The sequence below is a fragment of the Mus musculus genome, chromosome 19 (assembly GCF_000001635.26).
Source record: "Mus musculus strain C57BL/6J chromosome 19, GRCm38.p6 C57BL/6J".
Lineage (NCBI taxonomy): Eukaryota > Metazoa > Chordata > Mammalia > Rodentia > Muridae > Mus > Mus musculus.
Genome location: NC_000085.6, coordinates 51,804,756 through 51,819,563, shown reverse-complemented (window position 1 = coordinate 51,819,563; position 14,808 = coordinate 51,804,756).

Here is a 14,808-nt window from a genome sequence, read left to right as displayed (position 1 = left end):
AGCAGTAAGGGGTAGGACTCGCTCTCCTACCTTAGAGATACTTGCTTAATCATGTTCACTATGTCTCTATTCACAATATCTAGTAAACAGAAATCAGCCAAGGTGTAATGAAAAAGTGGTACATACATATAATGAGAATTTTACCCAGCTATAAGAAAATGAAATTACAAAGTTTGTAGATAAATGGATGGAATTAGAAATTTATATTGAATGAAATAACCCAGCTTTATATATAGATCCTGTAAAAGTTTACTCAATGTGTTCAATTTAGACTACTTAACCCAAAATGGGAAACTAGGAAGGAGCCATTGTGAGAGGATTGCTTTAATTGTTTAAATAGGAAGTAGATGGAGCAGAGAAGACTCAAGAAGGTAGAAGAAATGCTAACATAAAATTTTACTATTTTATAATAATTAAAAAAAAAGTAAATATAACTTGTAGCAATATGAATTTAAATTACTCAGATTGATCCCAGTAGTGTGTGCCTTGCTTCACACCCCAACGTTCTTGGTTCTCGAAAGAAAGACACATACACACAGCCTATATATTTTTATGTCTTCAACAGCACCATGGCTGGGATACTTCTGAACCTCCCTGACTAATCCACTTCCCTGTGATGTTCTCAAGTCATTGCTTACTAACATCTATTTTCCATCTTTGCTGCCCTGGACCAAGTTGGGCAGCCCTTTTGGGCTGCTACATGGCAACTATGCTCTCTATCCCGCATCCTCCCCCCCATCCCTCCTCACATCATGGAAGATCTCCTTCTTCCCTCCTCCCCTGCTTCCTCTCTCCCTAGCCCTGGCATCCTCAAAGTCCCACCTCTGTCCCCCTGCCCAGCCATTAGTTGTCTGCATCTTAATTTACCAACCAGAGTTAACTGGGTGCAGGGTTCCTGCATGTCTTCCATGCTGATACTCCTGTGAGGAGTTTGGGGGACCCAAATTAGCATAAGAATGTAAGCAGCTATGATTTGTAAGGTTTTTTTTTAGAAGCATGCCTAGAAAATGTATTTCCAGCATGTTTATTAAATGAAACTCCAATAGCAAGGGTGAGATGATTTTATTTTATGAGTTGTTGATCAGAAAAATAGCAGAGGAGCCAAAACCAATTTAGGCCCTTGACTTTTGCATAGTGGTCCAACAGAGGAGGAGATAGTGTTGTTGAAGATATCTCAACAACCATGGATGCATGAAATAGAAAAGTCAAGGTAAAACGTTACTAAAATTTTCTTGTCTACTTGCTAGCTTTCATAACCCTGGGAGATGCAATGCATGCTGCCGGGAGAGAAAAGACAGGGACAATTGCACCCATGTTTATCCTATGGCCTAGGAGACCCATTTGCCAAGCAAGATAAAGCTGCTTGTGTAATAACAACCTTACTGGTATAGTGACAACCACTGCCCTGTTGTATTAGAGACCTGATCCACAGAAGAAATCCGTGCTTGGAACTGAGAGCTTAGCTAAATGAATTTGTGTCAGGGAAATTATAGGCTGTAGGAAGGAAAGGTATACTTTTTTTCTTATTGAGAATATTTTTTTCTTGTAATAGATTCTGATTACAATGTCTTCCTCTCTCTCTACTTTTCTCAGCTGCTCCATATCTTTCCTCCCATCCAGATCCACTCCTTCTCTGTCTCTCTTTAGAAGACAAACATCTAAGGAATAATAATAAATGAAATAAGTCAAAGCTGAAGCAAACAAACTGAGACAAGGCAGAACAAAGAAAAGAAAAATTACCAAATAAAAAGCATAATAAACACTTTCAAACATAAAAACACACATGCTGTTATGTAAAGGAGCCCCACACAAGCACAAGAATGGAAGTCATAATTTATATGCAAAAGTCCTGTGATTTTTTTATAAAAGATCTCTGACTGAACATTAGACAAAACGAACATTCAAAGAGACGATTGAGTTCATTTTCTGTTAGCCATCTACCACTGGCTTCGTAATTGCTATGAAGTGTCTTTCCTAGTAAAAGACATTTGCAGGTCTTTGACTAAACCACCAACTAAAGAAAACACATGGTGGGACTCATGGCTCTAGCCGCATATGTAGCAGCGGATGGCCTAGTTGGTCATCAATGGGAGGAGAGACCCTTGGTCCTGTGAAGGTTATATGCCCCAGTATAGGGGAATGCCAGGGCCAAGAAGCAGGAGTGGGTGGGTTGGTGAGCAGGGAGAGGGGGATGGGATAGGGGTTTTCAGAGAGGAACCCAGGAAAGGAGATAACATTTGAAATGTAAATAAAGAAAATATCTAATTAAAAAAGTTTTCTTCACACACTCTTCTGGTTCGTTCACTAAGCTTTAATGGGAATGGGATAACTGTATTATTTAGGGTAAGCACTAATCTATCACTTATTCTTAGTGTGCTGTGCAACTATGAGTCCTTGCATTCATTATTTTTCATTATAAAGAGAGGCTTGTCTGATTAAAGCTGTGGGTAGTGTTTTGTCTGTGGCTATAAATATACAGAAGACAGTTTGATATTGTGCCTATTTAGAAAATGGAATTTTTTTTGATAGCCAATTTTTCTGTCAAACTACTGGCTCTATAATGGCAACCACATCAGACCTCAGAAAAGATGGGTGGGGAAGGCTGAAAAAGTGCGATGATTTGCCAATAGATGAAGGAGGGAGGATAAGTAGACACTACCAGTCATTTCTCTTCTTGGGGACTGAGAACAGTGTGGAACAAGTCACCAACCACTGAAGAAAGCAACCGTGAGTCCTGCAAGGATATTGAAGTATTAAAGTCTGGCACTAAACGTTTTCTTTGCTTACATGAATGTCAAGGTCTGTAGATGACTACTATGTTGCTAGTGAGTAACATTTTTACCACTTTGCCCCTGTTTTTTACTTCTAATAAAACATTCTCCCCAGTTTCTTAAAACTGATAATTGAATTGGTATCTTACCTCTAGATTTTTTTTCCTACATCGACTTCCTGGGAAGATAATAGGTCTCTGAAATCACAAGAATTTTGTCTACCTTTTGTCTTCCTCCTTAAAATCAACAGTTTTATTACTTTGGGTGTAAGGCAGTTTATTTATTACCCTCATTGGTCCATATTCTGAGTAAATTTGTCTTTCCAATTTTTTTTTGGTTTGGTTGGTTTTTTTAACATACAGATAACCACCATAGATCAGGTATTGGTAGTGGGAATAAATCAACCAAGCTTAAAGTCAATTTTGTAAAATTTTAAAATGTGTATTGTCTTAATTGGTATTTGCCACAGGTGACCTATATCTACTCCAGTCATATTTGGATTATGTTATTATTTTGTATTTTCTAACTTTCCGACTGAACATTTATCTTAATTGAGCTCTTTAGGTTAGCTGCTGCTAATCACTCCTGTAGGATGGAGTTATTAAAAACTAGCCACTCTAAGCCGGCTAGCTGCCAGCTCCAGTGGTCTTACCCACCCCCACGGTTCCAGCCACCAGCTGGCTGCCAAGTCACCCCTGTTGCTTGCCTGCAGATTCTAGCTACTCCTTGTTCAGTTCCTCTTAGCCCTGTAAAATGATAACACTAGAGACTTGTAATTTACCAGCCATGTTTATGATTATAAATCTCCAGCCCCAAAGTGCCCGCGCAAAGAATACAAAACCCAATTGATATTAATAAGCTACACACTTAGATTGGACAAATGTACCCAACATTTCTCTATTGTCTATCTATAAAATCCCTACCTACCTATAGCTCCTTCAGGCCACAAGGCCTCAGCTCATCTTCATCTTCCTCCATCTTCTTCCATCCTCTGTCTCTCTTCCCTCTCTCCCTGTATTTCCTTCCTCTTTTCCCTGTCTAAAACTTTCAGCTCCAACTTTTTCTTCCACGGCTCAATCACAGGCGCTAGCCCTATCTGACTAAGATTTCACCTGACCTCATCTGGGTATGGGCACCCCTCTTGAGGGAGCAGGAAATACAAACCGAAATCCACAACACACTCCTATATTAATCGCTACTTTATTTCAGTCATGTTGGGAAATATGAAGCCAAATGTGGGTAAATGCCAAGAGAATTATATTAAAATCTCAATATAATTTCTGAGAGGAGCAGTGTTAAAATAAAACTACAATGTTGGATGGGGGAATTATTCCTCCACAATTCTTACACTTTGTTCTTTGATATCAAGTTAAGTTGCCTTTCTCTCCCCTCCTTGATCTACTTCTTCAACTCTGTTCTTTAGTTTGATATTTAATTTTATTTCAGTATATACAATTATCCCTTCCTTAAACCTCTTGTTGGTGATGGATCACCCTCATCCTTCTAGGAAGATCAGGTGTTTTCAGGGCCTGTCAACACTTCACTCATTGTTGTGAACTACAAATAGTTATGAGGTATAAAAGGATGCTCCAGATCACTGGATAGCTCTGATGGGATAGGGAATGTCCTTATCTTTTGCATCTCCATGAGAAAATTCCTGAGGCTAGAGGTCTTCTGAGCACTGCAGTGAATGACAGATTTATGGGCACTGTTTAGTACTCCCTCTGCCCTACCCTGCTTCTAAACCTCAATTTCACAGGTGTTGATAGCTAAAAAGTATTATTAATACCCAATTTCATCTCAGCATCTGCTTTCTGAGATTGCAAGGTGCAGCACTCATCACTACTGTTAACTTTTGCTTGAGTAAAAGGGCTGTCATTACAAACCACAGGCACCACTCATCAAGTGCATCCTCTCTCAGGGCGTAGCTCTGGCTTCTCTAAAGGGGTGTGTTAAAGGCTTGCATTGTCTCTGTTACCATTCCCAAGTTAACTCTCAGCATAACCAGGATAAAAATATGTATTGCTTTTTTTTTTTTTTTTTTTTGATTTTGCACTTTGGGGACTTGATGTTCTTGTCATACACATCGATCACTAGCTTGGTTAGACTTACACCAAGGTATTTTATATTATTTGTGGCTATTGTGAAGGTGGTTGTTTCCCTAATATCTTTATCAGCCTGTTTTTCATTCATATAAAGGAAGGGTACTGGGCTGGAGAGATGGCTCAGTGGTTAAGAGCACTGACTGCTCTTACAGAGGTCCTAAGTTCAATTCCCAGCAACCACATGGTAGCTTGCAACTATCTACAATGGGATCCAATGCTGTCTTCTGGTGTGTCTACAGACAGCGACAGTGTACCCACATACATGAAATAAATAAATAAAATTTTAAAAAGGAAGGCTACTGATTTCTTTGAGTTAATCTTATATCCAGCCACTTTGCTGAAGTTGTTTATCAGCTGTAAGAGTTTGCTAGTAGAATTTTGGGTGTCATTTATGTATATCATATGACCCATGAATAGTGATATGCTGACATCTTACTTTCTAGTTCATATCCCCTTGGTCTCCTTTTGTTGTATTTATTGCTCTAGGTAGAACTATAAGTATTATATTCAATAGATAGGCAGAGCATGGGCAACCTGTCTTGTCTCTGAATTTAGTGAGATTGTGGCAAATTTCTCTCTATTTAATTTGTTGTTGGCTATTAGTTTGTTGTATGTTGCTTTTATTATGTTTAGGTATGTGCCATGAATTTCCGATCTTTACAAGACTTTTAACATGAAAGGCTGTTGTATTTTGTCAAAGGCTTTTTCAGCATTTTCTTTGAGTTTATTTGTATAGTGAATTATGTTGATGGGTTTTGGTTTTTTGTTTTTTGTTTTTTGTTTTTTTTTTTTTTTCATATCAATCTACCCTTGCTGCATTCCTGGGATGAAGCCAACTTGATCATGGTAAATGTGTTTTGATGTGTTCTTGGATTCAATTTTTAAGAATTCTATTGAATATTTTTTGCATTGCTGTTCATAGGTGAAATTTGTTCTAAGTTCTTCCTTTTGTAGGTCTTTGTATAGTTTAGGTATCAGAGTAACTATGGATTCACAGAATGAATTTAGTAGTGTTCTTTCTGATTCTATTTTGTGGAATAGTTTGAGGAGCATTGGTATTAACTCCTCCTGCATGTTGAACTAGTGGTCTGTATGTAGAAGAATGAAAATTGACCCATATTTATCACCCTGCACAAAGCTCAAATCCAATTGGATCAAGGACCTCAAAATGAAACCAGATACAATGAATCTAATAGAGGAGAAAGTGGAAAATAGCTTGAACACATTTACATGGGAGAAAATTTCCTGAATGGAACAACAATGGCTCAGGCTCTAAGATCAACAATTGATAAATGTGACCTCTTGTAACTAAAAAGCTCTGTAAAGCAAAGGACACTGTCAATAGAACAAACTGGCAACTAACAGATTGGAAAATGTTCCCCACTAACCATACATCAATCTGACAGAGGGCTAATATCTAAAATATATAAAGAACTTAAGATGTTATACTCTAAAAAACCAAAATGACCCAATTAAAAAATGCGGTAGAGAGCTAAACAGCAAATTCTCAAAGGTAGAAATACAAATGTAGGAGAAACAATTAAAGAACTTTTCAACATCCTTAGTCATCATGGAAATGCAAATCAAAACAACCCTGGGACTCAGGGGGAGATCACCATTTTCTCTCCATTGACTCTCTAAGCTGGGCCCACTCAGGACTGTACAGGTCTCAGAAGTGGCAGAACATTTGGGACAGGGTCCTACAGGCCTACATCTGCACCCAGGAAGTAGGACTATTCCACAGCCCTCTGTGTACTTGTCTTGCAAGGAGAGAGCTGGTCTCGCAGGAGTGCTGACACAGGCTTACAGACTCACAGGAGAAACAAGCTCCAGCCAGAGACAGAAAGAACATCTAACACCAGAGATTACCAGATGGTGAAAGGCAAACACAAGAATCTTACCAACAGAAACCAAGACTACTTGGCATCATCAGAACCCAGTATTCCCACCACAGCAATTTCTGGATGCCCCAACACATGGGGAAAGCACGATTTGGATTTAAACTCATATCTCATGATGCTGGCAGAGAATTTTAAGAAGGACATTAATAAGTCCCTTAAAAAAATACAGGGGAACACAGCTAAATAGGTAGAAGCTCTTAAAGAGAAAACACAAAAATCCCTTAAAGAATTACTGGAAAGCACAACCAAACAGGTGAAGGAATTGAACAAAATCATACAGGATCTAAAAATGAAAGTAGAAACAATAAAGAAATAACAAAATGGAGACAAATCTGCAGATAGAAATCCTAGGAAAGAAATCAGGAGCCATAGATGCCAGCATCAGCAACAGAATACAAGAGATAGAAGAGAGAATCTCAGGTGTAGAAGATTCCATAGAAAACATTGACACAACAATCAAAGAAAATGCAAAATGCAAAAAGATCCTAACTCAAAATATCCAGGAAATCCAGGATACAATGAGAAGACCAAACCTAAGGATAATAGGTATAGATGAGAATGAAGATTTTCAACTTAAAGGGCCAGTAAATATCTTCAACAAAATTATAGAAGAAAACTTCCCTAACCTAAAGAAATAGATGTTCATGAACATACAAGAAGCTGACAGAACTCCAAATAGTTTGGACCAAAAAATAAATTCCTCCTGTCACATAATAATCAAAACACCAATTGCACAAAACAAAAGAATATTAATAACAGTAAGGGAAAAGGGTCAAGTAAAATATAAAGGCAGACCCTATTAGAATTACACCAGATTTCTCACAGAGACTATGAAAGCCAGAAGATCCTGGACAGATGTCATACAGATCCTAAGAGAACACAAATGCCAGCCCAGGCTATTATAACCAGCAAAACCTCAATTACCATAGAGGGAGGAACCAAAGTATTCCAAGACAAAACCAAATTTACACAATATCTTTCCATGAATCCAGACATTCAAAGGATAATAAAGGAAAAACTCTAACACCAGGAGGGAAACTACACCCTATAAAAGGCAAGAAAGTAGTCTTTCAAGAAACCTAAATAGAATCCCAACTCTAACAAGGAAAATAACAGGAAGCAAAAATTACTTTTCCTTAATATCTCTTAATATCAAGACATAGCAGAGGACATTCTTCTACTGCTTCTATGGGAGAATATGCACCTAATCCTATAGAGACTTGACAGTCCAAAGAGTGTGTGTGTGTGTGTGTGTGTGTGTGTGTGTGTGTGTTTGAGGGGCTCTCAAAGGTGAAGGGAAGCAGGTATAGGGTAAGAACTCTGGAAAAGAGACTGGGAGGGGTCAACATTTGAGATGTAAATTAAAAAAAAAAAAAGATTTTGCTGAAACGACCCCGATATAGCTGTCTTGTGTGAGGCTATGCCAGTGCCTGGCAAATACAGAAGTAGATGCTCACAGTCATCTATTGGATGGAACACAGGGCTCCCAATGGAGGAGCTAGAGAAAGTACACAAGGAGCTGAAGGGGTCTACAACCCTATAGGTAGAACAACAATATGAACTAACCAGTATCCCCAGAGCTCGTGTCTCTAGCTGCATATGTATCAGAAGATGGCCTAGTTGGCCATCATTGAGAAGAGAGGCCCCTTAGTCATGCAAACTTTATATGCCCCAGTAAAGGGGAATGCCAGGGCCAAGAAGTAGGAGTGGGTGGTTAGGGGAGCAGGGCGGGGGAGGGTGTAGGGGACTTTCGGTATAGCATTTGAAATGTAAATGAAGAAAATATCTAATAAAAAATTGAAAAAAATAAAATGAAATAATTAATTAAAAGAAAATAAAATATCTGCTGCCTGACACTCTAAGCACATATTGGATTAAATGGCATCAAAGAGTTCTCATGGATCTGAGAATTCTTTGTCTAGTACTGTCTTTGGCTTAGTGTCCTAAAGGTTCACTATCTATACACAAATTCAAGTGAAAAATGAAATATAAAAAGGGAGAAACATCTACCTCATATAGTGTATAAAACCAGTTCATAGAGAAGCATGAGGTCAAAGAGGAATCTATGCTTGGGAAGATACAAGCCCTCTCTGTGACTGAAAGTTTACAAAGTTGCTTAGAGAAAAAGAAGGAAATTTTAAACCAGCAGCTGAAATCAGGAAGTAGTTGCTGTTGACCGAACACATCACCCCAAGAAACTGCTTCTCCTCTTGGACTCTTTCCTAACCTGAGTTTGGCAGGGAAACTGTGCACTTGACTCTAAATCTTGCTTTGCATTTTTTTTATTGAAACACTATACCATTAACATTTTTATCCAATTATCCACATATGGTATTTTCAGTTATTTATTATTTGAAATTTATTATTTGAATATTTATAGTATTAGAAAACATATTCTGAAAGCTATGAATTTATACTACCATGTATATTCTTTTGGAATTAAACAGACCTAGAATTAGAATTAGTAAGCAACACATATTCAATATTTTATTTTTTCCTTTTGTATCACCATTGAATAAAATGAAAACATTTCTCTTTATGTTGTTGAAACTTGTTATTACAATTCCAAATGAAGAGAGTTTAGCACTGCCTTAGAAATCACTTTTAGAGATGAAGAAATGGTAAATTGGATGTTTATCAAACATCAGTCTGTTCCAGGAGTCTGACCTGTCACTCCCCTGACCATGGTACCTCCCCTTCAGAGACAGTGACAACTTATAAGATCTAGTTTTCTTCTGCTCAAAATAAGATAATCACAGGTCTCTTTCAAGTATAATAAACCTGATTCTTTATACATTCATTTATGTGTTTGTATGTATTATATGTGTATATATCACTTATACACACACACACACACACACACACACACACACACACACACATATATATAAATGAGCACTGCTGTTTCCATTTTCTCATTTTCAGCTTCATATTTTTGTTTTATAAAGAACTAAGTAGACTGACTTCTGCTTTCATTTGTATACTTTATTTTTTTCTTAATTCTTCCTTACTAAAAACCTTCAACCATCTGTTTATTGTTTCATTGTCATGTTTTATAAGGAGGAGTTATACTTTCAGAAATAAATAGATGAACTCTATACTATAAAATATATAGCAATGCTGTATATGGTTTTAAATGTGTCTAAGCATCTTAAATGTGAGCAATGGTAAAGTAATAGCAAACAATTTTTTAAAAAGATAAATATACTTGAGCACTTACACTAATTGCACAGAGGCCAACGGGATGGAAATAATGTATTCATAAAAATTACGCTACACAAATGTGCATTTGAAATATGCTATTTTAAGCAGTATATCATTGTAATCTCCTATGAATAACAATTTTAATATCAATCAAATGGTGAAGTAAGAGATAAAATACTTTCAAAACAAGAAAAAAAATAGGTGAATATGTTTTTCTGAGTTTAAAACTGACTTCTGTTAAAACTGCGTCAAGCGACCTGTGTGTGACCCTGGCAGGGTGAAGGGAGTTCAGAGATTCAGAGTAAACCTCCTTGAAGATCTTTCATTCTCAGGAGTCTCTACAATATGTGTGTGGAACAGCAAGAGCCAAAGTGTCACCTGAAGTATGAAACTGAACCTTACGTAGTCGGTATTTACCTGTCCCAATCCTTTTCTTTCTAGTGCAATCTCTCTTTACACATAGAATAACTACTTATATTTCTTTGCTCATAGAAAATATGTGTGAAAAAGCTGTGTATTTTACAAAGAACTTGGTTCTCTTTGATACTTTGTTCTCATATTTGACTATCTTCTAAAATGTTTCTGAAGAGATGCTTTTGTATCTATGTTTTAGGAAATTTCCTTTGTTTTAAAGCAGCATATTTCCTTCTTGATTCATTCCCTATGGGGCTGTGTTGCAGGTTTTTGAGGCACTCTGGATTTATTTCATTCTCTTCTTTATTCTTTTTCATGTAATTTCAAGTTGGCAGAAAATTAACATACATCTAGAGTGCGGAGAATATAGCATTTTAAGAAAGTTCATGGATCTTGTTAACTCATACGTCCTTTCAATGTTTTGAAGGGACAAAAAGATCAATTAGTATCTGAAAAATCAGGTGAAAAACTGAATGAATGAAGCATTTATAGAACTGAACAAACTCTAGTGAGATCTGAAAATCACAGATTAGGAGTGAGATGCAGTGAGTTTGCCTGAAATTTTAAAGCACAATCAAGTGACCCTATGTGAGTCAGGTCATCAGGCACAATTTAGGCAAGCGGGGGTCAGTGATGCCTGAAGAGTGACTTCCAGACTATGGACACCAGTCAGTCAGAAGAGGAGACACTCATGAGAAAATGGGAAAATAAAGGTAAATTCATAGATAGAAAGTAAACACATATTGAGGGTACATTTCTTCCCATTAGGTAAAAAAAAAAAAAAAAAAAAAAAAAAAAAAAAAAAAAAAAATAGGTACCTACCTCAGAAATAAGATAAGATGCAAATTGCAAATTTATTTCCTTGGTTTTTAGATTAAGTTCAAAAAACATACCTTTGGTTCTCTGACAGCAATGTTGGCTTCTTTGGAAAAAATAGGAGAAGGATTGAAGAAAAGTTGTATGCCAAAGTGTGAGTATATTCTCATTTGCAGTATTAGTTTGTGGAGACATTATATGTAGAACTAGATTTTAGGGGATGCAAGTGTTATAGATATTACTTCTTGAATTATGAGTGGCTTCAACTAACTACACTACTCTTTGAATGCTACATACTACACTACTCTTTGAATTCAACATAGATGCCTTAAGGGCACGGAGAAAATTGTACAACAATAAAATAAAGTAATAATAATAATAGTAACCATGCTGCTGCTGCTGCTGCTGGTGACAATGATAACTAACCTGTTGCTAAGTTTCAACATACTATTAGACAAGCAATGTGGCTTCTTATTGTAGCTATGCTTTTAAAAGCATACCTGAAAAAGGCACATTACAGGGCGATGCCCTTACTGATTTTCGAGTTTTTCCAATTTTTGAACAGGGTAATTCCATAAAATAGGCCAAAGGCCCCATGGTTTGATTTTCTCTCTCAGTCTAGTGTTGAGCATTGCAGCAAACATCCCTGGACTAGAAGTTAAAATTCATCATAAACATCTAAGACGTAAGAAAGACAGAATGTGGATTGTTGCAGGAGCATCAAGTGAATGTATAAAGACCAGGTGAAGTCCTGAGTATATATGTATTTTTGACATTGCCTTGGTCATGACAAGGGCTAATAAATCACCCCAGGGGAAATTAACAAGCTATATTAATATAGATCAGGTTCTGAATACCAAGTCTTTCTTTAGTCCTGTAAGTTTTATGAACAATTAACCAGTGTGCACAAAATTTTGCAACTTCCTCTCTACATTTTTACAATCTTAGATGACATGACTACAGAGATCTTTCACTGAGATAAAATAGCTCCTCCCTCGGTGCTGTACTTAATGTGCTGATGTTCTGGGCTGTTGATGGGTTAAGGTCCACCCCATCAGACTGTGCACAGCCCATCCGACCCTAGCTTTTCTGGAAACATGTCTTTGTGTCTATCCTCTCTTTATTACCTTACCAGTCACATTGGATTTTCAGACCCAAATTGTGTGTGTTGGGAAGGAGTGTCTGGGGCAGGGGAGAGGTTGGACAAGAAAAGGCAGATTGAAGAATGGAACCATGGGTCTACAGAGAACTTAAAATATCAAAGCTCTTCTGTTCTGCACAGGAACACATCAAAACATTGCATTGGAGTGTGAATGAGGAGAGGAACCTGGGGAATGCTCACTGACGTGATGTCTTCTACTGTAGAAAGCTCGATCTTTCATACAGGTGGAGTCACAGGGATATCCTATTCAGAAAGTTCTTTCTTCGCACTGTACTAAGTAACCGCAGGCAGGCAGGAGGAAGAGATGAAGGATCTCACTCATCTTATTACAGAGTGTTCTCTGTTCATAAAGATTACTTGGGCACATCAACACCAAGTGCCAGGTTTTAAATGAATAGAACTTCAATGAAGTCAGTTTGTATGGCTACAAGAGTTCCTATATGGGGAGACGCACTAGATCTGGTTCTTTCTTTGATGTGGTCCTGTCACCTTCAGCTCATAGACCCAAGAGGTTGAGTTGGCAAAGTTTCTAATAACTGATTTGTTTTTAGTAGTGCACTGTACTCCTTTATATACAAAAATAATATATCAATTGATATTGGCTGTTTCTAAGTATGAGGTTGAATGGTTTTCCCTGGGGAGATATGAATAAATATCTACTCCTCTAAGATATAGCACCTATGGCAGGTGAAAATGTTCCAGCTATGTGTTTACTAGTAAATCAATGAGTTTAGTGAAGTTATTTACAAGGATATGGGTGGCTTGAGGGGAGTTGCATCATTCAAAGCCACACTACAAAATGAGTGAAGAGTCATAGAAGCTGTATCATTGGAATTCTCTAGTGAATAGGCAAACTAAGTATGTAATCTCTACAGCAATTGGTTTTCAGCTATATAACCTTGGCAAAGGTTGTTTTGAACTTTCTGTACCTCTAAGTTTCATGTGTTTCTCTAGTCTTATGGGCTCCTCCTCCATGTGGAAATGTTTCAATTTGAGGGTAATAGAGATAGAATACATGAATGCTTGTTTTCTCAAAACTACTGAAGGAGATGGTCTGTTCTTATGCTGAAAAGATTTTGTAACATATATATATATATATATATATATATATATATATATATACTTCCTGTAATCCTTACAATAGGAAAAATGAGTAGAAATATATTAACATATTATGGCTTCACTCAAAGAAAGATATATGCACAAAGTATGAATACCAGAAGGCAAAAGGTCCAGAAAGTCACCCCATAATCTGTCCATCATAGCTGCCAAAGTGTTGAGCTTTGAACCTGATATTGATATTATGAGGACACACTGAATTATATATTTACACATCTCGTCTAGTGAGAGCAGAATGCAAAGGCATGAGCATACCACAATGCCCTTTTGAGAAGTTTGCATTTTCAAAAAACTATAAAGCTGAGATACAAATCAATGGCTCTAAACTGAGAACAAGCAGATAAGAATCCAGAAAGCATGATGGGTCTATAATGGAAGATAGATTTTGTGTGAAGGATATAGGAATTTTTATTAGTTTCATAGAATGGATTGGTTTGAGGCAATGAAGAGAAGGCAACCATGAAAGTAGATGTCTTCTTCCTAAATGTTCCACTATATCCTTGAGAAGTCAGGTTACATTTTATATATGTGCATTTTAAACATTGCCAAATCTTTGATTTTCAGAAATTTAGTAAATGTGTATACTGAAGGTAGTGGCACAGTTATGAAGATAAAATGACATGTCTTTTGTCAGAGATTTAAAGAAAAAATTAAAATCGTTTCACATAATTTTCTGCTAGGCCAGTGCCCTAAGGCAGCTAAATTATATCACTGTGACAATACAAAATCCCTTATGACATTTTTGAATATATTTCTTGAATCTGTATTCTGGGTGCATGTCAGCCTCAGACACAAAAGTATGCATGCTTCAAAATATGCATGGATGAATGTGTACTCTGCGGTGTAGAGTCAAGATGTGTTATGACACCGTGTAAAGTCTACTTAATGTCTTTACCATCTTTATCAAAAAAGAAATTAAGCTTATCATTATATCCATAGATTAACATTTCCCAAATCTCAACAGAGATGCTTCTATTTCTGTTAGATAGAAATTAATACAGAGACTCATCACTGCTCAAGGTAGAACATAAGACTGAGTAATATTCAACCTCAGTGGGGTTACTATATCACAATCCCTCTACCGAAGTCTCAGGGATCATTGAAGAAGAGGCAGGTAAAAGGATCTAAGAAATTCCATCCTTCTTAGAAGGGGGAACAAAATACCTGTGGGAGGGGATACGGAGACAAAGTGTGGAGCAGAGACTGAAGGAAAGGCCATCCAGTGCCAGTGTCTGACCAATACAGAGGTGGATGCTCTCATCCATCCATTGGACTGAGCACAGGGTTTCCAATGGAGGAGCTAGAGAAAGGACTCA